Here is a 24,407-nt window from a genome sequence, read left to right as displayed (position 1 = left end):
CTGATATTACACTGATATTACACTGATATTACACTGATATTACACTGACATTACACTGATATTACACTGATATTACACTGAAATTACACTGATATTACACTGACATTACACTGATATTACACTGACATTACACTGATATTACACTGATACTGCATTGATATTACACTGACATTACACTGACATTACACTGACATTAAACTGATATTACACTGATATTACACTGATATTATACTGACATTACACTGATATTACACTGATACTGCATTGATATTACACTGACATTACACTGACATTACACTGATATTACACTGATATTACACTGACATTACACTGATATTACACTGATACTGCATTGATATTACACTGACATTACACTGACATTACACTGACATTAAACTGATATTACACTGATATTACACTGATATTATACTGACATTACACTGATATTACACTGATACTGCATTGATATTACACTGACATTACACTGACATTACACTGATATTACACTGATATTACACTGACATTACACTGACATTACACTGATATTACACTGATATTACACTGACATTACACTGATATTACACTGATATTATACTGACATTACACTGATATTGAATTGACATTACATTGATATTACACTGATATTGCATTGACATTACACTGAAATTACACTGACATTACACTGATATTACACTGACATTACACTGATATTACACTGATACTGCATTGATATTACACTGATATTACACTGACTTTACACTGATATTGCACTGATATTACACTGACTTTACACTGATATTGCACTGATATTACACTGATATTACACTGATATTACACTGATATTATACTGACATTACACTGACATTACATTGATATTACACTGATATTGCATTGACATTACACTGAAATTACACTGACATTACACTGACATTACACTGATATTGCATCGAGACTACACTGATGTTACACTAATATTACACTGATATTCGATATTTACCTTAAAACAGACTGTTCTGTCATTCGCTGTGATGTCACCCATCCAGCTACATCATATCCTGACTGAAGAAGAAAATATGAAAAAAAACCTTCTTAAAAGTATTTCGCTTAAACACCTCCTGTCCTCCAAACCAATAGGCCATGAAATGCTCTCCAGGAAGCTGTGGCTTCAGTAGGGGGGAGTCCCACAAAGAGCTGAGATCCTTCCGCACTCTGCATAGTGTGGGCAGCAGATCATTTTGCCGGTTAGTTTCAGAGACAGTGTGACCGGCACAGACCTGGCCCTCAGAGCCTGGTTTCCTCTATGATGCCAGAGAACAGTCATAAAGTCCAGATTATAGGATCTGAATTAGATCCGATTTGGTTCTGTTCAGCACATTGGATTAGAAATCCTGATGTCCTTGTGTTGCATTTTACTTTGAAAGGAAGGTTAATCAATAACTCTGCAAGAAGATTTGGAAAGAGTGTTTGCAGTTTTTGGGGTTAAGAGGATTAAGCACAACCCGGGTTTATGGAACCTCGCACCCTCTTGTACTTTTCCAAACTGTAACCTATTCAAATATTAACATGAAAATCCAACCTGGTATTTTTCTAACTCTTTTGGCCTTATGACAGGTCATTGTCCTTGCCACACCAGAACTTTGACCAGATACAAACAAGTCAGGAAAATCTAGGACAATCTCAAATAAACCGGTGAGGTCTGTAATATACAACTGAAACATCTCCCCCCCAACATTGGGACATCACAACAGCTAGACATTTGGCACAGTGGTTAGCACTGCTGCCTCACAGCGCCAGGGACCCGGGTTCGATTCCCGGCTCGGGTTATTGTCTGTGTGGAGTTTGCATGTTCTCCCCGTGTCTGCATGGGTTTGCTCCGGTTTCCTCCCACAGTCCGAAAGACGTGCTGGTTAGGTGCATTGGCCGTGCTAAATTCTCCCTCAGTGTAACCCAAACAGGCACCGGAGTGTGGCGACTAGGGGATTTTCACAGTAACTTCATTGCAGTGTTAATGTAAGCCTACTTGTGACTAATAAATAAACTTTACTTCAAATTAGTCTGGAACAAGCACAGACATAACTTGAGGAAAACCCTCAGTGTTGGAAATCTTTAAGGAAACAGTACGTGGAAGTCAGTCATGATCAAATTGAATGGTGGAGTAAGTTTGAGGGGCTGAATGGCCTCCTGTTCCTGTACTTCAAAAGGTTGTTTGCTCCCCCTAGTGGTTGTACTAACCAATTGTCTCAAATTATTTGTACCGAATGCTAAAACTTTGTCATCTGATAGAAATGTGTTTAATTTTCCCCCTTGATGAAGCAACATTAACCGGGCTGTTCACACCCCGCTGTTGCTACAAGGGAGGATGGAGAATTTGCCGCTCAGCCATACTGCTGTTCACTGCAGCGGGACCAGAGAACGACTGGAGAATTCCAGCCAGAGTGACCATGCTAAATTGAGCCCGGTATCAGGGGGACTAGCAGGGTAAATATGTGGGGTTATGGGAATAGGGCCTTTGTGGGATTGTGGTTGGTGCAGGCATGATGGGCCGAATGGCCTCCTTCTGCACTGTAAGGATTCTATGATTCTATGATTATTTCTTCACACTGTCTTTTCAGGAGCCTGTACCATAAATTGACCCCTCGTTCCCTCGACTAACGGCTTGGTGGGTTCATAAGGCATGCTGGGAAGTAGATGCCTCCCTCAGCACACACTGGTTGGCTGTTTTTTCCACTTTGCTCCGGATTATCCATGTCCTAAAGGGAGTGAGGATTGGGGGTGGTGGGGGGTGGGTGGGGGAGTGATGGGGGGGTGTGGGGGCGTGGTGGGGGCGGGGGGGGGCACAGGAGATGACCTGATCGATGGCTTTAAAATTTTGAGGAGATTTGATGGGGTAGATGTAGAGCAAATGGTTTCACTTTGTATTGGACAGGGGGAGAAGAAATATACCAAAACCCCCCAATTCCCTGTCCTTACTGTCTACACTGTGGGTTTTTTTTGGAAAGATAGAAATGTGTGTTTCTAAACCCCCTTTTAGTTTGAACAGTAAAAATTTTTCAATAAAATGGAAACAAAGGGGCGGAGGTGGGGTGGAGCTAATCATCGGAAGTTGCTGAATTCGATGTTGAGACCGGAAGGCTGTATAGTGCCGGGATAACCTAGTCCACTCCTCCACTATACCAAACACCTCTCTCATCACCCATGGCACCTCCCCATGCAATTGCAGAAGGTGTAACACCTGCCCCTTTACCTTTTCCATGCTCACCATCCAAGGTCCAAAACACTCATTCCAGGTTAAGCAGTGTTTCACTTGCACCTCTTTCAATTTGGTCTATTGCATTCGCTGCTCCCAATGTGGTCTCCTCTATATCGGAGAGACCAAGCGTAGACTGGGTGATCGCTTTGCTGAGCACCTTCGGTCCGTGAGCAATCAGGACCCTTATCTTCCCGTTGCCATTTTAACACACGATCCTGCTCCCACGCCCACACGTCTGTCCTTGGTCTGCTGCAATGTTCCAGTGAAGCTCAACGCAAACTGGAGGAACAGCATCTCATCTTCCGGCTCGGCACTTTACAGCCTTCCGGTCTCAACATCGAATTCAACAACTTCAGATGATTAGCTCCACCCCACCTCAACCCCTTGGTTTTCATTTCATTTAATTTTTTTTACTGTTCTCTCTCTACCTTTTATTTCTTTACTGTCTTTCTTCATTTTTCTTCCCCCCCCCCACCCTTTCCCCCTACTTTATCCCCCTTCCCTTATCTTTTCTCCCCCTTTGCTTCCTCTTCCCCCCTTTTCTCCATTTTATCTCTCTCCCACCCATCCCCTCCCCCCACATCTTCATCTATCACAGCTTACCCTCTGAATTCAGCTTCTCTGCTGTTTGGCCATTCGCACCTTCTATTCTCTCTATGGGCTGCCATTAGCAGCCTTTCCCCTGGTTTCTGTGGCTATGACTCATCTTTCATTCCCTCCCCCTGCAGTATTAATATCTCCCACTTTCTTTGCCTTTTAGCTTTGAAAGAGGATCATCTGGACTCGAAACGTCAGCTCTTTTCTCTCCTTACAGATGCTGTCAGACCTGCTGAGATTTTCCAGCATTTTCTCTTTTGGTTTCAGATTCCAGCATCCGCAGTAATTTGCTTTAATCCAGCAGGACAGCACTAAGACACAGTGGGCTCTGGCTGCAGCCTTTGAGAAGGTGGCCCACTCACAGAGGTCATGTCTGAGGAGCTGCGGAGCATGGCCCGGTCTCAAAGGGCACTTGCTGCTGCCATTGACAGGTGGCCCCCAACTCAGAGGGCCATCGCAGCGGGCTCAACCGCCATGGGTAAGACGCAGGTGGTCCTCCAGGAATGGCAGGGCCAGGTGACACCGAAGCTTCTGGAGCTCACTGCAGAAGCACCGTCGTCCCATGGAGTGACCCAGGGGCCCACAAGAACCCCGAGGGAGGAGGAAGGGTTCGAGCCCACGCCGGGGTCTTCCAGCCTGGAGACTCTGGCTGTAGCTACACCTTCTGACTCCCCCCTTCCTGACACCGAGCCATCTCAGGGGCAATGGAATGAAGACAGTGTCATGGATACGGCCCCGACACCTGGGGGTGGGGCCACTAGAGGGTGGGGGCCTGTGGGGGCAGTGCCAGGGGTGGGGACAATGGAGAGTGGGCCAATGGGTGGAGGGGGGCCCGCTGTCACTCTGCCTGTGATTGGTGGGGGAGGGAGGGGGGGCTGTGATCAGTTTGGGTGGCGGGGGGGAGCGGCGGGGGCTGCATCTTGGGCTGCGGGCCCCTGCGAATGCAGGGGGGTGGGGCGCTATTTGAGGCTACCTGCAGTAGCAGGGGCCTGACAGCTCTCTCTCTGTCTGTCAGACTCCTACTGTTAGTGCGTATGTGCAGCATCAGAGGTCAGCATATGCGCAATACCGCCCTCTACAGGCTGTCTGGCAAGTTAAACCCCGCCCACAGCCTCTCTGGCTCAAAACTGACTAGCCCATCTTTTCAGAGACAGAGTGCATCGGGATTGGATGTGAAAACTCACCCAAAAAACAGATCTGGAACTCTCCCATTTTCAGACGAGCGAGACACTTAGAAAAAATCTCGTTAAATTCCTCCCCTTTTGTTTTTAGAGAGACTGGTTTCAGGTTAACTGTTGCTTACTTTGCCGAAACCGTGATGTTCGGACTGCCAATGCCTTGGCCATTGGCACCATTTTGGGAGATGACGACTTACGAAAGTTTTCCTCCGGCTCCTGAGTTAGCTGGACCAGAATCCTCGCCCCGCGGCCATTGCTACCTTGAAACTGGAGCAAGGCATCAGGTGACCGGCTGAACCATTTGTGAGCTCAGCAATTCTCCATTGTTAACCGCCCAGGAAAAGAGAATGGCTTTATAGAATAGTCCAGCTGATGAAGCTATGTATTCTTTTATGTTTCAACATCTCGACCGTGACACATTCTAGAATTGCAACTCTGTCCGGTCCAAATTAGCTGAAGTCCGGTAATCAAACTGTTGGAAATTCCCTCTAAGAGATGAATGTTCGATCACAAAGTCACCCTCATGTGGCTTCCATATTGGAAGATCACATTTCTTTACAGATGCACTTGGAGCTTTGGAAATAGGCTGGAAGCCGTTCTGGCTTTTGATAAATTGAATAGGGAATGTGTGGGGAATATCGGTGATCCAAACTCCGGCCCACTCACAGCTAATGTCGGAAAAGCCTGTTCCAAGCTAAACATAGACTTCACTCCAAGCTAAGCACTTAGGACGGAATCTGCAATATTCAGTTTCTAAACTGGTCAATTGTTGCCAAACGTTCTATAAACTCTGGAACAGTTCCCACAGGTTGGAGGGTAGCTAATGTAACCCCACTATTTAAAAAGGGAGGTAGAGAGAAGTTTAAGTAGGCTTACATTAACACTGCAATGAAATTACTGTGAAAATCCCCTGGTCACCACACTCCGGCACCTGTTCGGGTACACTGATGGAGAATTTAGCATGGCCAACGCACCCTAACCAGCACATCCAGTGTTAGGTTTTTTAGGGAACATTAAAACTGACAAAGCCCCAGGGCCTGATGGCATCTATCCTCGACTGCTCAGGGAGACGAGAGGTGAAATTGCTGGGCCTCTGACGGAAATCTTTGTCGCTTCTTTGGACACGGGTGAGGTCCCTGAGGATTGGAGGATAGCGAATGTGGTCCCGTTGTTTAAGAAGGGTAGCAGGGATAACCCAGGAAATTATAGGCCGGTGAGCTTGACGTCCGTGGTAGGGAAGTTGTTGGAGAGGATTCTTAGAGACAGGATGTATGTGCATTTAGAACGGAACAATCTCATTAGTGACAGACAGCATGGTTTTGTAAGAGGGAGGTCGTGCCTTACAAATTTGGTGGAGTTTTTTGAGGAAGTGACAAAAACGGTTGATGAAGGAAGGGCCGTGGATGTCGTCTATATGGATTTCAGTAAGGCATTTGACAAAGTCCCACATGGCAGGTTGGTTAAGAAGGTTAAGGCTCATGGGATACAAGGAGAAGTGGCTCGATGGGTGGAGAACTGGCTTGGCCATAGGAGACAGAGGGTAGTGGTCGAAGGGTCTTTTTCCGGCTGGAGGTCTGTGACCAGTGGTGTTCCGCAGGGCTCTGTACTAGGACCTCTGCTATTTGTGATATATATAAATGATTTGGAAGAAGGTGTAACTGGTGTAATCAGCAAGTTTGCGGATGACACGAAGATGGCTGGAATTGCGGATAGCGAAGAGCATTGTCGGGCAATACAGCAGGATATAGATAGGCTGGAAAATTGGGTGGAGAGGTGGCAGATGGAATTTAATACGGATAAATGCGAAGTGATGCATTTTGGAAGAAATAATGTAGGGAGGAGTTATACAATAAATGGCAGAGTCATCGGGAGTATAGAAACACAGAGGGACCTAGGTGTGCAAGTCCACAAATCCTTGAAGGTGGCAACACAGGTGGAGAAGGTGGTGAAGAAGGCATATGGTATGCTTGCCTTTATAGGACGGGGTATAGAGTATAAAAGCTGGAGTCTGATGATGCAGCTGTATAGAACGCTGGTTAGGCCACATTTGGAGTACTGCATCCAGTTCTGGTCGCCGCACTACCAGAAGGACGTGGAGGCATTGGAGAGAGTGCAGAGAAGGTTTACCAGGATGTTGCCTGGTATGGAGGGTCTTAGCTATGAGGAGAGATTGGGTAGACTGGGGTTGTTCTCCTTGGAAAGACGGAGAATGAGGGGAGATCTAATAGAGGTATACAAGATTATGAAGGGTATAGATAGGGTGAACAGTGGGAAGCTTTTTCCCAGGTCGGAGGTGACGATCACGAGGGGTCACGGGCTCAAGCTGAGAGGGGCGAAGTATAACTCAGACATCAGAGGGACGTTTTTTACACAGAGGGTGGTGGGGGCCTGGAATGCGCTGCCAAGTAGGGTGGTGGAGGCAGGCACGCTGACATCGTTTAAGACTTACCTGGATAGTCACATGAGCAGCCTGGGAATGGAGGGATAGAAACGATTGGTCTAGCTGGACCAAGGAGCGGCACAGGCTTGGAGGGCCGAAGGGCCTGTTTCCTGTGCTGTACTGTTCTTTGTTCTTTGTTCTTTGTTATCTTCCAGACTGTGGGAGGAAACCGGAGCACCCGGAGGAAACACATGCAGACACGGGGAGGACGTGCAGACTCCGCACAGACAGTGATCCCAGCCAGGAATCTAACCCGGGCCCCTGGCGCTGTGAAGCAGCAGTACTAACCACTGTGCTAACGTGCTGCCTATATAGCCTTATAGTCTAGTGAGCCTGATGTCGGTAGTGGGGAAAATGCTAGAATCCATTATAAAAAATTGAGTAGCAAGGCACTTTGAAAACAGTGGCAGGATCGGACAGGGTCAGCATGGATTTACAAAAGGGAAATCATGCTTGGCAAACCTATTGGAATTCTTCGAGGATGTAACTAGTAGAGTTAATGAGGGGGGAGTCAGTGGATGTGGCTTATTTGGACTTTCAGAAGGCTTTGGACAAAGTCACATGTAAGAGATTAGCATATAAAATTAAAGCGCATGGATTGGGGGTAGTGTATTGAGATGGCTAGAAAACTAGTTGGCAGAAAGGATACAAGGAGTAGGAATAAACGGGTCTTTTTCCGAATGGCAGGCAATGACTAGAGGAACATCGGATTGGTGCCAGGACCCCAGCTATTCACTGTACATAATAATGATTTAAATGAGGGAACCATCTCCAAATTTGCAGGTGACACCAAGCTGGGTGGGAGGGTGAGCTGTGAGGAGGATGCAGAGATGCTTCAGCGTGATTTGGACAGGGCTGAGTGAGTGGACAGGTGCAGTATAATGTGAATAAATGTGAGGTAATCCACTTTGGTAGCAAAAACAGGAAGGCAAATTATTATCTGAATGGCTATAGATTGAGAGATGGGAATTGCAACGAGACCTGGGTGTCCTCATATACCAGTCACTGAAGGTAAGCATGCAGGTGCAGCAGGCAGTAAAAGAAGCAAATGATATGTTGGCCTTCAGAGCGAGAGGATTCGAGTACAGGATGTCTTGCTGCAATCATACAGGGCCTTGGTGAGACCACACCTGGAATATTGGTTGAATCAATTAGGATTGTATTTGTTGGAGTTTAGAAGAATCCGGGGTGGGGATGGGGGTGGGGGTGGGGGTGGGGGTGGGGGTGGGGGTGGGGGTGGGGGTAGGGGTGGCGGAGAAACTGATAAAATTCTAACAGGACAAGACAGGGTAGATGCAGGAAGGATGTTCCCGGTGGCAGGGGAATCTAGAACCAGGGGTCACTATCTAAGGATAAGGGGTAATCCATTTAGGACTGAGATGAGGAGAAATTTCTTCACCCAGAGAGCGGTCGCCCTGTGGAATTCACTACCACAGAAAGCAGTTGAGGCCAAAACATGATATGTATTCAAGGTGTTAAATATATAGCTCTTGGGACTAAAAGGATCAAAGGATTTGGGAGGAAAGTGGGAACAGGTTACTGGATTGGATGATCAGCCATGTTCATTCTGAATGGTGGAGCAGGCTCGAAGGGCCGAATGGCCTCCTCCTGCTCCTAGTTTCTATGTTACCTGTGAACAATGCAAGTCTGGCCGCTCCTTCCTGCAGTTTATTTTTTACTCTGCTGCTTTCTTCCTTGCTGCTTGGAGCTTTTCACCAAACTGGGTGATCAGGCCGGCCGTGAGGGAAAAGATTTCCTGCTTTGACTATTTCTTATCTGAGTTAATTTCTCAGCTTCTGCTGGGTTTCTGAGTGTTTGTGCTGATCAGGGTGGGTGATGTATGTGCGGGGGAAGGAGACACTTTCACTCTTCCTCTGTCTTTTGTTTTTCTGGCTAAAAGAAGGAAAATACCATCCCAGCTTTGTGCTTCTCTCTCTATCTCAGAAGAAGCACCATCTACACTGGTGTGACTTTTCAATTGCCCAGAAGCTGTAGCGTCATTATGATATAGTACCTTGGAGTTATCTGCTGTATAAGACCAATTGTTAAATTCATTTGTGGGACAAGTGTGTCACTGGTTGGCCAGTATTTGTTGCCCAGCCCTATTTGCCCTTGAACTGAATGTCTCACTTGGCCATTTCAGAGGGCAGTTGAGAGCCAACCACATTACTGTGGCTCTGGAGTCACATGTAGGCCAGACCGGGTAAGGGCGGCAGATTTCCTTCCCTGAAGGACGTTAGTGAACCAGATGGGTTTTTCCAACAATGGTTTCATGGGCATCAGTAGATTCTTAATTCCAGATTTTTAAAAAAATCAAATTCCACCATCTGCCGTGGTGGGATTCAAACCTGGGTCCCCAGAACATTAGCTGAGTTTCTGGATTAATAGTCTAGCAATAATACCACTGGGCCATCGCCTCCCCATAATAGCTGATAAGGGATTGGGGAAACCTGTTGTCATCTCATTTGTTGGGCGGGATTTACCAGCCACGCTTGCCCCAAGTCCAAATAATCTCACCTGCGGTCAACAGACCTTTTCATGGTCTGTGTCCTGCCTGCTATGATATCCATGGCAGGTGGGACGACAAAATTCCTCCCATAAAGTCTGGGCATATTTCTACATAGTTACAAAGCTCAAAGACATCAGAGTTGTGCGTGTGTGTTCTGCTCAGAGCAAAACTGAAACTAAGACTGGATCACATGACACATTTCCCTTCTAGTGATGACATGCTAATATCTCTTAAAGGCATATTTCAATACTGGGGAGTTGTTGCTGCAAATACATTCCACCAGGAATTGGTTGGAGAATGTTTCAGATGACCTTAAGGACTTCCCAAAACACTTCACAGCCAACAGATCAGTTTTGTAATGTAGTCACTGTGCATGCAGCAAGCTCCCACACAGAGCTATGAGATAAATGACCAGAGAATCTGTTTCAGTGATTTTGGCTGAGGAAGAAATATTGCTCAGGACATTCAAGAAAATCCGGCTGTTCCTCTTCAGATAGAGTCATACTGTGCAGAAAAGGCCCTTCAGCCCATCAAATCTGCACCGACAACATAGTCCCATTGAAATCTTTTCCATCCTCACAAAGAGGGCCAAAGCTTAACATCTCATCTGAAAACCAGCCCCTCCGACGGTGCAGCACTCCTTCCGTACTGCACTGGGAGTATTGGCCTGGATAACATGTTCAAACGTTCCTGGAGTAGGACTTGAACCCACAACTCTCTGACACTGAGGTGGGAGTGCTAATCACTGAGACACATTTAACACTTTGGGCCAAAGGGCCATTACAGTCAACAGGAAGGCATTTTCATCTTAACAGCCTGGACTGAGTTCAAATACCCAGATTCCAGAAGTGAAAACAGATTTTGAAAATATATTACGCAGAGATGATATACATCTCTGAGGGAGGACGGGCTTAACTTTCCAGAACAAATATTTGGCACCATAATCACATCTAGCTGTTTATCCAGTAACTTCTCCCTCCATTACCTTGTCGTGAAAGCCATTCACGTTAGATCAACAAAAACACAACTTGCATTTATATAGAGCCTATAACATAGTAGAACATCCCAAAGCACAACTTGGTATGAAGTGCTTCCTTAACCAGTCACCATCCAACGATGTGCAGGTTAGGTGGATTGGCCAGGGTAAATGTATGGGGTTACTGGGAGCATAGAATAGAATCCCTACAGTGCAGAAGGAGGCCATTTGGCCCATCAAGTCTGCACCAACCACAATCCCACCCAGGCCCCATTCCCCCAACCCCATGCATTCACCCTGTTAATCCCCCTGACACCAAGGGGCAATTTATCATGGCCAATCAACCTAACCCGCACATCTTTGGATGTGGGAGGAAACCGGTGCACCCGGAGGAAACCTATGCAGACACGGAGAGGACGTGCAGACTCCACACAGACAGTGACCAGAAGCCAGAATTGAACCCAGGTCCCTGGGGCTGTGAGGCAGCAGTGCTAACCACAGTGCCACCATGCAGGATAAGGCAGGAAGATGGCCTGGGGAAGATACTCTGTCAGAGAGTTGGTGCAGATTCGATGGGCTGAATGGCCTCTTCTGCAGTGTAGGTATTCTATGACATCAGTTCAGAACTTGCCTTTCACCAGTTGGCACTCGAGGTTCCTCTTGTCTTTCAGTCAAGTTTAAAATTAAACCAGTGCTTTGGATTAACCTGTACTGTCTATACCTCTGTCAGGATGGATTAATCTATTTCGGATTGTGGTTATATTGTAAGCCAGATTCTTACTTGCAACTTGCTTCATACTTCACCCTGAATCTGTTTAGCTGATATTTTCTCTAATGTATGGTATTTGGTATGACTGATACCAACGATGAACTGTTCGATACTAAGCTCATTCCATCAATGCGGAATGTCTTTCTGAACATAACCATCACTGTTTAGTTCACAGTTAGAGTCACAGAGTCACATAGGTTTACAGAATGGAAACAGACCCTTCGGCCCAATTTGTCCACGCCATTCAGTTTTTGCCACTAAACTAGTCCCAATTGCCCACATTTGGCCCATATCCCTCTAAACCCACCTTACCCATATAACTGTGCTTTTTAAAATTGTACCCGCCTCTACTACTGCCTCTGGCAGCTCATTCCAACACCCTCTGTGAAAAATTGCCACTCTGGACACTTTTGTATCTCTCCCCTCTCACCTTAAACCGATGCCCTCTAGTTTTAGACTCCCCTACCTTTGGGAAAAGATGTTGACTATCTACCTTGTCTATGCCCCTCGTTATTTTATAGATCTCTATAAAATCACCCCTAAGCCTCCTACGCTCTAGGGAAAAAAGTCCCAGTCTATCCAGCCTCTCCTTATAACACAAACCATCAAGTCCCGGTAGCATCCTATTACATAATGAGTTCACACAATTCAAACTCAGCGTAAAACTTCAAAATAGACTCAGGAGAAAATTATTTAAAATGCACAGCAAACCATTCCGAAACTTTAGCTGGTAATCTTCATCACAGCTAACCCAGGAGTGTTCAGCGCACAGTGTAGACTGTACTGGACTCACACTATATCTAACCCGAGAGTGTGTGGACAGTGCAGACTGTACCGGACTCACACTATATCTAACCCGAGAGTGTTCAGCGCAAAGTGCAGACTGTACCGGACTCACACTATATCTAACCCGGGAGTGTGTGGACAGTGCAGACTGTACCGGACTCACACTATATCTAACCCGAGAGTGTTCAGCGCAAAGTGCAGACTGTACCGGACTCACACTATATCTAACCCGGGAGTGTTCAGCGCACAGTGCAGACTGTACTGGACTCACACTATATCTAACCCGGGAGTGTTCAGCGCACAGTGCAGACTGTACAGGACTCACACTATATCTAACCCGAGAGTGTGTGGACAGTGCAGACTGTACTGGACTCACACTAGATCTAACCCGGGAGTGTGTGGACAGTGCAGACTGTACTGGACTCACACTAGATCTAACCCGGGAGTGTGTGGACAGTGCAGACTGTACTGGACTCACACTAGATCTAACCCGGGAGTGTGTGGACAGTGCAGACTGTACCGGACTCACACTATATCTAACCCGGGAGTGTTCAATGCACAGTGTAGACTGTACTGGACTCACTATATCTAACCCGGGAGTGTGTGGACAGTGCAGACTGTACTGGACTCACACTATATCTAACCCGGGAGTGTTCAATGCACAGTGTAGACTGTACTGGACTCACACTATATCTAACCCGAGAGTGTTCAATGCACAGTGCAGACTGTACTGGACTCACACTATATCTAACCCAGAAGTGTTCAGTGGGAACACTGTGGCACAGTGGTTAGCACTGCTGTCTCACAGCTCCAGGGACCTGGGTTCGATTCCTGGCTTGGGTCACTGTCTGTGTGGAGTTTGTACATTCTCCCCACGTCTGCGTGGGTTTCCTCCGGGTGCTCCGGTTTCCTCCCACAGTCCAAAGATGTACAGGTTAGGTTGATTGGCCGTGCTAAATTGCCCCTTAGTGTCAGGGGGGGACCAGCTAGGGTAAATGCATGGGATTATGTGGATAGGGTCTGGGTGGGATTGTGGTCGGTGCAGACTCGATGGGCCGAATGACCTCCTTCTGCTCTGTAGGATTCTATGGGAAATGTGGTATCTAACCTGCATTGTGCCCATTCGAGTGCCTGATCCAGCATCTGTCGGCTGCTTCAAGCCCCGATCTGAGATTGTTCTAAAGTTGCCAGAGGGTGAAATATATGGAGAAATTCCATTTTGCCGCATTGTCATCAATTACCCTGACAGGCACCGTGATTCTGAATGACACCAAGTACAGGCGTTTACAGGCTGATAACCAGCTTTATTCTGTGTGAAATTCATTTCTCACTCACACGATGGTTCAATTATTATTTGGAGAGAGAAGGTTGAATTTTGTTCTCTTTTTGACAGTCACTAGCAGAGTGCAGTTACTGATTGAGGCCGGTTGGTCCCGCTCCATGTGGAGTTCTGGGCCAATGCTTTCATTCTGTATGGATAACAAAGGCTCAGTTCCACGGGGGTTCCATTCATCGCTCACCCGGTACCATTTACATTAAACATTGAACTCTTGTTTATTTATAGAAATGGCACAAAATGATGGAACTAGTTATCCATTTCCCTGCATTCCAGTCTGTGGCAGCATCAGTCAGTGGTTTTGTCCACACAACCACCATATTCTGCCGTATCCTCTCGGGGCCAGGAGGGAAGCAGGGGTGTCCTTGAGGTGAAGATAGAATTGAAAATCCGTTACCAGAATCAGGTAGATTTGCACCATTGAAGAATTGCCAACTAGTTAGTTATCTGATGTAATATAGTGGGGAGGTGGGGGGAGACCTGTTTCCATGATCAGGAATAAACCCCATCAGCTCCCTTCAAACCAATAGGTAGCAATCATCCTAGTGGAGAAACAGCAGGAACCTTAGTCTTGTAAAAATTGCATAGAACCATAGTTAGTACTAGGAGCACGATAATCCACATGACTCCGCATGATGGGTGGCTGGGTGGCACAGTGGTTAGCACTGCTGTCTCACAATGCCAGGGGCCTGGGTTCAATTCCGGCCTCGGGTCACTGTCTGCGTGGAGTTTGCACATTCTCCCCGTGTCTGCGTGGGTTTCCTCCGGGTGCTCCGGTTTCCTCCCACAGTCTAAAGATGTGCGGGTTAGGTTGATTGGCCGTGCTAAAATTGCCCCTTGGTGTCAGAGAGATTAGTAGGGTAAATACGTGGGGTTACGGGGATAGGGCCTGGGTGGGCATTGTTGTCATTGCTGGCTCGATGGGCTGAATGGCCTCCTTCTGCTCTGTAGGGATTTTGTGATTCTGTGACTCAAAGAATAACAAGGTGCTGGAAAAGGTGCAAGAAAGATTCACAAGAATAATGACAGAGGTGAAAGGTTATCCCTATTCGGAGAAAGATCGAAAAGAGAAAGCTAATGAGTGACCATCGATCCCTCCACCCCCTCCCGCCCCCCCCCCCCCCCCCCCCCCCACCCGACCCCCCATCCTCTGATTATGAAAGTGATGGGTAGGATAGGCAGAGGGTTGGATTTCTTCCCCCCCCCCCCCACACCCCTTGCCTCCACCGGCACCATGATTTCTGGAGCTGGCTTGCCATTGGCCATCTTCCAGTCCTGCCGATGTCTACAGTGTTTTGCATGGCTCACCCATGTGACGGGACTGTGCCTTTAAGAAATGTATGCTAATCATGTTTCTCTGCAGGATGTTTTGTCGGCACCGTGCTGTCTGTGGCCGGTGCCCTGTACTGCTACTGAGGCGGTATAATTGATATCATTTTGATTGTAATATGAACTAATGCAGTGTTCTGTGGTTTAATAGTCTCTTGGGATTGCTGAGTGGATGATTGAGGATGATTGACAGGTCAGGTGATGTGCCTGAGGACAGCGTTTTTTTAACAGAGCATTCCAAGCTTTAGCTTGGTTTCTCAGTTGTCGCCAGAAGCTGGTGGAAGAAGGCAGTGTCTCTGTCTCTCTGCCTCTGTCCAGAAACTTTCTGAAAGCTCCAAGACTGGGGGGAGGTCTCGGAGTTTTAATCCAACATTCAAAGAATTAATTCACAGCAGGTGTTAAAAAGCTGAAATTCCAGCATCACGTGAGGCATACTTGCTTTCTGTGCTAAGTCTGGAGAAGGGTGTGTGTCTGTGGGATGGTGTTTGACTTGGAACAACAGAGATAGCTAGCTGGTAAGGATTATATTCTGTCATGTTTAAATCTTGTAATTTGTATAAGTTATGCTAATTCTTTTTGTTATATTCGAACTGTGTTCTTCAATAGTGGCTCACTTGAATCATACCTGGAGTGAAATGCCTTATGTTCACCCTAATGCCAAAATCAAATGTAAAACTGAGGGTCCAGGCTAACTTCATAAAACCCCTTGGAGCTTCTGGCCTGGGTCTTAACACCCATCCAACCACCAGGGAACCCGCCGTGGGAGAACCACCTTCGGCAGAACTGGAAAATCCCACTCGTGGGAAAGACTGGAAAATCCCACTTGGAGAGAAGGTGTGTCGGCTGTGGATCAGTTGGTCGGAGTTTTGCCTCGCAGTTGAAAGATCAATCATTTTCTTCCCAAACTGTCGCAGTGTATGAGCTGAGGGTGCTGGTGGGAGAATGTTCCGGAATACTTACCCAGCAATGGTGGAGAAATGGGCAATGAGCATTAAGACAGGCTAGGTGCTGAGAGGATGTTTCTCCTCCTGGGGAAATCTATAACCAGGGGATGCAGTCCAATAAAAGGAATCTCCCATTAAGATGAAGATGAGGAGGAATTTCTTCTCTCAGTGGTTAGTGTCTGGAATTCTACTACCCACAGAGCAGTGGGGCGTTGGGCTGTTGGATATATTCAAAGCTGAGGTAGACAGATGTTTGACTGACAGGAGAGCTGAGGGTTATGGGGGACAAGCAGGAAAATGGAGCTCAGGCTGATCAACCATGATCTTATTGGATGGTGGAGCAGGCTGGAGGGGCTGAATGGCCTCCTCCTGCTCTTATCTCTGATGACCTTACAAACTCAGAATGGCGTTGCAAGTGGGAGGTGAGGGTGTTGCTCCCACCAATGCCTCTACTTTCTCAGAAGACGAAGGAAATTTGGCATGTCAGCTACGACTCTCACCAACCTTTACAGTTGCACCATAGAAAGCTTTGTTTCTGGTTGTATCACAGCTTGGTATGGCTCCTGCTCTGCCCAAGGCCGCAAGGAACGACAAAAGGTCGTGAAAGAAGCCCAGTCCATCAAGTTAACCAACCTCCTATTCATTGACTCTGTCTACACTTCCCGCTGCCTCGGCAAAGCAGCCAGTATAATTAAGGACCCCACGCACCCCGGACATTCTCTCTTCCACCTTCTTCCATTGGGAAAAAGATACAAAAGTCTGAGGTCACGTACCAACCGACTCAAGAACAGCTCCTTCCCTGCTACTGTCAGGCTTTTGAATGGACCTACCTCACATTAAATTGATCTTTCTCTACACCCTAGCTATGACTGTAACACTACATTCTGCACCCTCTCCTTTCCTTCTCTATGAACGGCATGCTTTGTCTGTATAGCGCGCAAGAAACAATACTTTTCACTGTATGTTAATACATGTGACAATAATAAATCAAATCAAAATTAAATCAAACATTGCTGCTACTTGACTGTTGCTGTCAGAGGATCAGGTTGGAATTCACTAACAAATTGAAGTGGCACGGTGGCACAGTGGTTAGCACTGCTGCCTCACAGCTCCAGGGACCCGGGTTCGATTCCCGGCTTGGGTCACTGCCTGTGTGGAGTTTGCACGTTCTCCCCATGTCTGCGTGGGTTTCCTTCCGCAGTCTGAAAGACGTGCTGGTTAGGTGAATTGACCCGAACAGGCGCTGGAGTGTGGCGACTCGGGGAATTTCACAGTAACTTCATTGCAGTGTTAATGTCAGCCTACTTGTGACTAATAAACTAAGTTTAACTTTAATTTCACCGCCCCTCCCGCCACAGGAATCGGAGCGGGAGAGGGGGGGCGGACCACGGAAAGGTCCGTTGACCCGGGGCGGGATTTTCCGGGTTTCGTGGACGAGAGAGAGGCCGGGTAATCCCAGTCGCCGTGTCTGGCGGTCAGAGGTGCTGCAGGCTCGCCGTGCTGACTGGGGGGGGGGAAGGGTTAAAGTGGCAGAGGACAATCGGAGACAGAATTTAAGAGACGCGGTTGGATTGTTTTTTTTTTTAAATTACATTTGATCCACCCGAGCGTCCCAGAATGGGGAGAGTGAGCCGTGAGCAAGTAGATGTAAATGGAAGATAAATGGCACATCTCGAGTTTTATATCACATTTGTGAGTGGGACGATAGTCAGATAATCTGCTTCTTTTCCCCATGGTGTAGACACTGTAACTAAAGCACCGATTGACCGTGACAGATTAGAGGAATCAGTTTTCAATTATTAACTTGCAGCAATGTTGGTGAAAACTCTTGTCTTTAAAGTGTGGCAATAATAATATCAAAAGCTGTCTTCTCCAAATGCAATTACTTTGCCTGGATACAGATGTTCAGGCTGCAGGCTGCACTTGTGACACCGTCCCCATACATCAAGTTCAGTAATTGAATTCTCCCACAGGACGAGGCAAATGGCATCCGAATGAATGCTTCCCCCCCCCCCCCCCCGCCAGAGAGACCTCAGCACAAGCCTGGTCAGCCCATCTGTCAGAGTGTTAGGCCACGGATTTAACTGCGTCAGCCTATTACATGTGATTTTATAGTGCAGGAGCGGGCCATTCGGCCCGACTGGTCCATGCCAGCTCCTGCTTCCCAGGATCCCCCTCCCATCTGACTTCAAGTCCTTCCATCCTCTCCCCCTCACGCGTCTATCCACCTTACTAGGGGCAGATACAGCCTGTTACTGGGGTCAGACACAGTCTGTTATTGGGGTCAGACACAGTCTTATTGGGGACAGATACAGTCTGTTACTGGGGTTAGACACAGTCTGTTATTGGGGACAGATACAGTCTTATTGGGGACAGATACAGTCTGTTACTGGGGTCAGACACAGTCTGTTATTGGGGTCAGCTACAGTCTGTTATTGGGGACCGATACAGTCTGTTATTGGGGTCTGTTATTAGGTACAGCCTGTTACTGGGTTTCGATACAGCCTGTTATTAGGGGTAGATACAGCCTGTTATTGGGGACAGATACAGCCTGTTATTGTGGACAAATACAGTCTGTTATTGGGGACAAATACAGTCTGTTATTGCGGACAGGTACAGCCTGTTACTGGGTCAGATACAGCCTGTTACTGGGGTTGGATACAGCCTGTTATTGGGGACAGATACAGCCTGTTATTGGGGTCAGATACAGTCTGTTATCCAGGACTGATGTGGAGATGCCGGCGTTGGACTGGGGTAAACACAGTAAGAAGTTTAACAACACTGCGCTGTCGTGTGTCGCGAAGGCTGCCTTGGAGAACGCTTACCCGAATATCAGAGGCCGAATGTCCCGAGGCATGGTACATTGGGGAAACTATGCAGACGCTGCGACAACGGATGAATGAACACCGCTCGACAATCACCAGGCAAGACTGTTCTCTTCCTGTTGGGGAGCACTTCAGCGGTCACGGGCATTCGGCCTCTGATATTCGGGTAAGCGTTCTCCAAGGCGGCCTTCGCGACACACGACAGCGCAGAGTCGCTGAGCAGAAACTGATAGCCAAGTTCCGCACACATGAGGACGGCCTCAACCGGGATATTGGGTTCATGTCACACTATTTGTAACTCCCACAGTTGCGTGGACCTGCAGAGTTTCACTGGCTGTCTTGTCTGGAGACAATACACATCTTTTTAGCCTGTCTTGATGCTCTCTCCACTCACATTGTTTCGTTTCTTCAAGACTTGATTAGTTGTAAGTATTCGCATTCCAACCATTATTCATGTAAATTGAGTCTGTGTCTTTATAAGCTCTGTTTGTGAACAGAATTCCCCACTCACCTGAAGAAGGGGCTTAGAGCTCCGAAAGCTTGTGTGGCTTTTGCTACCAAATAAACCTGTTGGACTTTAACCTGGTGTTGTTAAACTTCTTACTATCCAGGACTGATACAGCTTGTTATTGGGGGACAAATACAGTCTGTTATTGGGGTCAGATACAGTCTGTTATTGGCAACAGATACAGCCTGTTATTGGGGACAAATACAGTCTGTTATTGGGGACAGATACATTCTGTTATAGGGACAGATACAGTATGTTATTGGGGTCAGATACAGTCTGTTATTTGGGTCAAATACAATCCGATATTGGGGTCAGATACAGTCTGTTATTAGGGACAGATACAGCCTGTTACTGGGGACAGGTACAGCCAGTTACTGGGGACTGATACAGTCTGTTAATGGGGACTGATACAGTTTGTTATTAGGGACAGATACAGTCTGTTATTGTGGACAAATACAGTCTGTTATTGGGGACAGATACGGCCTGTTATTGTGGACAGATACAGCCTGTTATTGGGGACAAATAAAGTCTGTTATTGGGGACAGATACGGCCTGTTATTGTGGACAGATACAGCCTGTTATTGGGGACAAATACAGCCTGTTATTAGGGACAAATACAGCCTGTTACTGGGGACAGGTACAGCCAGTTACTGGGGACTGATACAGTCTCTTAATGGGGACTGATACAGTTTGTTATTAGGGACAGATACAGTCTGTTATTGTGGACAGATACAGCCTGTTATTGGGGACAAATACAGTCTGTTATTGGGGACAGATATGGCCTGTTATTGTGGACAGATACAGCCTGTTATTGGGGACAAATACAGCCTGTTATTGGGGACAAATACAGCCTGTTATTGGGGACTGATACAGCCTATTATTGGGGACTGATACAACATGTTATTGGGGACTGATACAGCCTGTTACTGGGGTCAGATACAGTCTGTTACTGGGGTCAAATACAGCCTGTTACTGAAGTCAGATACAGCCTGTTATTAGGGACTGATACAGCTTGTTATTGGGGACTGATACAGCCTGTTATTGGGGACTGATACAGCCTGTTACTGGGGTCAGATACAGCCTGTTACTGGGGACTGATACAGCCTGTTATTGGGGACTGATACAGCCTGTTACTGGGGACAGGGACAGCTCGCTTGAGTAACCAACTCCTCCAAGCACCCTGCACTTTCACAGCCTCAAAGAGATGAGGCAGAGATGGGTCAGTATTTAAGCGGCAGTTTGATGGTGGGAAGTGTCTCTCAGGGTGCTGTACACTCGAGGGAGTTAACTCGAATGGCAACGTGGAAAATGGCAGCCCCAGCAACCCAGAGTTAGACATTAGTTGATGTCACACTCCCCCCGGATGTCTGCTTACACCTCTCCTAATACCCTCACCAAGGTGGCTTTGGGCACAGATCTCACAGGGAGTGGCTGGAATTGGCACAGATGCCAATTCGATATTAAGATGTGACCCAAAGCACCAAAATGGTTGGCAGTCCAGGACTGGATTTTGAGGCTGATCCCACCTCCCTCAGAGTAACTAATCTGTTCAAACCAATTTCATAGAATCATAGAATCCCTACAGTGCAGAAGGAGACCATTCGGCCCATCGAGTCTACACTGACCACAATCCCACCCAATCCCTATCCCCATAACCCAATGCATTTATCCTAGCTAGTCCCCCTGACTAAGGGACGATTTATCATAGCCAATCAACCTAACCCGCACATCTTTGGACTGCGGGAGGAAACCAGAGCAACCGGAGGAAACCCACGCAGACACGGGGAGAACGTGCAAACTCCACACAGACAGTGACCCAAGCCAGGAATCGAACCCAGGTCCCTGGAGCTATGAAGCAGCAGTGCTAACCACTGTGCCACCGTGCCACCCCAAATACCCTTTGCAGCGTAGTCCCTGTTGTCATTGCAACTGAAAGCCGCCTAATATTTAGTACCTTGAAATTGTGGGTGTTCTAAAAGCCGCGTTGCCAACCTGTGCTCAGGGGGTTAAGCGGAAAGTTGGCCAATCAGTTTAACACACTCGATGAAGAGATGGTTCCCTGGTGTAGTCATTTTGTCCCTGGTTTTCCGCTGTTGCTGATTGCTCAGTTTTATCATGGCCAGAACAATTTCAGGTCGGGCACAAGGTGTCTCTCGGACTCCCCATTAAGTTTGAGATTGTTTGTGATCAAGATCTATTCTGTCAGCTTTCTAATTGCCACGTTCGAACGCACTGTTCAAAGCTCTCACACTCAGAGGTGTCTGCAATTTCCAGGTAAGTATCCCCCAGGCAAATCGCTGAGGAAAGGACATTGAGACTCTCACCAAATCAGCACCGTCAGAGACAAAACAAGTCCTCCTAATGGGTCACAACAAGAGTAACTCAATTTCCAAATCCTATCTCACCTCATGTAGCCATCACTGTGACTCAGCTGGAAGAACCGTCTCTCTCTCGCTCTCTCGCCTCTGAGTCAGACGGTTGCAGGTTCAGTTCTGTTGTATATTTTATCTATCTCAGAGCTATGCAGAGGTGACACGGGTAACGAGCTTTTATTTATGATGCTTTGAAATGTCGATTCCAAGCTCCAGCTCCTTCCACAGATTTGTGTTACTTTTCCTTAAGTCCACACCCAGGTTTAGCCAGTCAAGCACAGTGAGCATCAATAGTAAACAGACTCACATAAGCAAACGCAGGACAGTTGAACACTACAGAGTCCAGAGACCCTACAGTGCAGAAGGAGGCCATTTGGCCCATCAATCTGCACCGACAACAATCCCACCCATGCCCTATTCCCATAATCCCACATATTTAATCCATGAATCCCACCAACCTACGCATCCCAGGACACTAAGGGGTAATTTAGCACGGCCAACGGACCTAACCCATCATTGGACTGTGGGAGGAAACCGGAGCACCCGGAGGAAACCCACGCAGACACGGGCAGAACGTGCAAACTCCACACAGACAGTGATGCGAGGCCGGAATTGAACCCGGGTCCCTGGAGCTATGAGGCAGCGGTGCTAACCACTGTGCCACCATGCCGCCCACTCCCAAGACTTTAGCACACAAACCCAGGCTGACACTCCTCTACAGCACTGAGGGAGTGTCAGAGGGTCTGGGTGAGGGGTTAGACTACAGCAGCCCCTCAGCGAGATGTCAAAGCCCCACGGCTAGAATTTCAAAGAAGAGGAAGGGAATTTAGATCGGGTGGACTCTCAGAGGCTTTTTCCCAGGGTGGAAATGGCTGCTACGAGAGGACACAGGTTTAAGGTGCTGGGGGGTAGGTACAGGGGAAATCATAGAAACCCTACAGTGCAGAAGGAGGCCATTCGGCCCATCGAGTCTGCACCAACCACAATCCCACCCAGGCCCTACCCCCACATATTTACCCGCTAATCCCTCTAACCTACGCATTTTAGGATTCTAAGGGGCAATTTTTAACCTGGCCAATCAACCTAACCCGCACATCTTTGGACTGTGGGAGGAAACCAGAGCACCCTGAGGAGAAACGCACGCAGACACGGGGAGAATGTTAGGGGGAAGTTTTTCACACAGAGGGTGGTGGGCGAGTGGAATCGTGGTGGTGGAGGCAAACTCAATAGTGTCTTTTAAGAGACTTCTGGATGAGTACATGGGACTTAATAGGATGGAGGGTTATAGGTAGGTCTAAAAGGTAGGGATATGTTCGGCACAACTTGTGGGGCCGAAGGGCCTGTTTTGTGCTGTAGTTTTTCTATGTTTCTATGTTGTCCCGGCCAATGGTTAGCTCTCAATCAAAACCCGGAAAATGGGTGATCCGGTGGTTACCAACTCTCTGCGGCAGCTCGCGGTGGACATTTCTTATATTTCAATACCTCAAACATTCCGTGTGTGACAGGAATCTGACTGACCTTGAAACATCTAACAACTCAGTGCCCGATTACACAAAGATAAGGAGACATCACAGCGATGGACTGCTCTATTCCTGATGTACTGATCTGGCTTAAACTACAGCCATTGTTCCCCATAAGTCTGGAGCGAGAGAGAGAGAGAGAGGGAGAGAGGGAGGGAGGGAGAGAGGGAGGGAGGGAGGGAGAGAGGGAGGGAGGGAGAGAGGGAGAGGGAGGGGGACAGAGGGAGGGAGAGAGAGATATGAGGCAGAGAGGGAGAGAGAAGGGGAGAGAGAGGGAGGGAGGGTGAGAGGGAGAGAGGGAGAGAGAGAGGGAGAGTGAGAGAAAGAGAAGAAGAGAGGGGGGAGAGAGGGAGAGAGAGGGGGAGAGAGGGGGAAAAGAGAGAGAGAGTGGCAGAGTGAGAGAGAGAAGGGGAGGGAGAGAGAGAGAGAGAGAGGGGTGGGAGGGAGAGAGAGGTAGAGAGGGGGCAGAGAGGGGGAGGGCGACAGAGGGAGAGAGAGAGAGGGAGAGAGGAAGGAGGAGGAGGGAGGGAGAGAGAGGGAGAGAGAGGGAGTTAGGGAGAGAGGGAGAGAGGGAGGGGGGGAGAGAGAGGGAGGGAGAGTGAGAAGGCGGAGGGAGAGAGAGGGGGAGGGAGAGAGAGGCGGAGGGAATGAGAGGGAGGGAGAGAGAGAGGGAGGGAGAGTGAGGGGGAGGGAGAGAGAGAAGGGGGAGGGAGAGAGAGAAGGGGGAGGGAGAGAGAGGCGGAGGGAATGAGAGGGAGGGAGAGAGAGAGGGAGGGAGGTAGAGAGTGGCCTGGGTGGGATTGTGGTCGGTGCAGACTCGATGGGCCGAATGGCCTCCTTCTGCACTGTAGGGTTTCTATGTTTCTATGAGAGAGGGAGGGAGAGAGAGGGGAAGGGAGAGAGAGAAGGGGGAGGGAGAGAGAGAAGGGGGAGGGAGAGAGAGAAGGGGGAGGGAGAGAGAGGCAGAGGGAATGAGAGGGAGGGAGAGTGAGAAGGGGAGGGAGAGAGAGAAGGGGGAGGGAGAGAGAGGGGGAGGGAAAGAGAGGGGGAGGGAAAGAGAGAGGGAGG

This window comes from Mustelus asterias, chromosome 12, assembly GCF_964213995.1.
Source record: "Mustelus asterias chromosome 12, sMusAst1.hap1.1, whole genome shotgun sequence".
NCBI classification, from domain to species: Eukaryota; Metazoa; Chordata; class Chondrichthyes; order Carcharhiniformes; family Triakidae; genus Mustelus; species Mustelus asterias.
Note: the sequence above shows the minus strand (reverse complement) of the source record.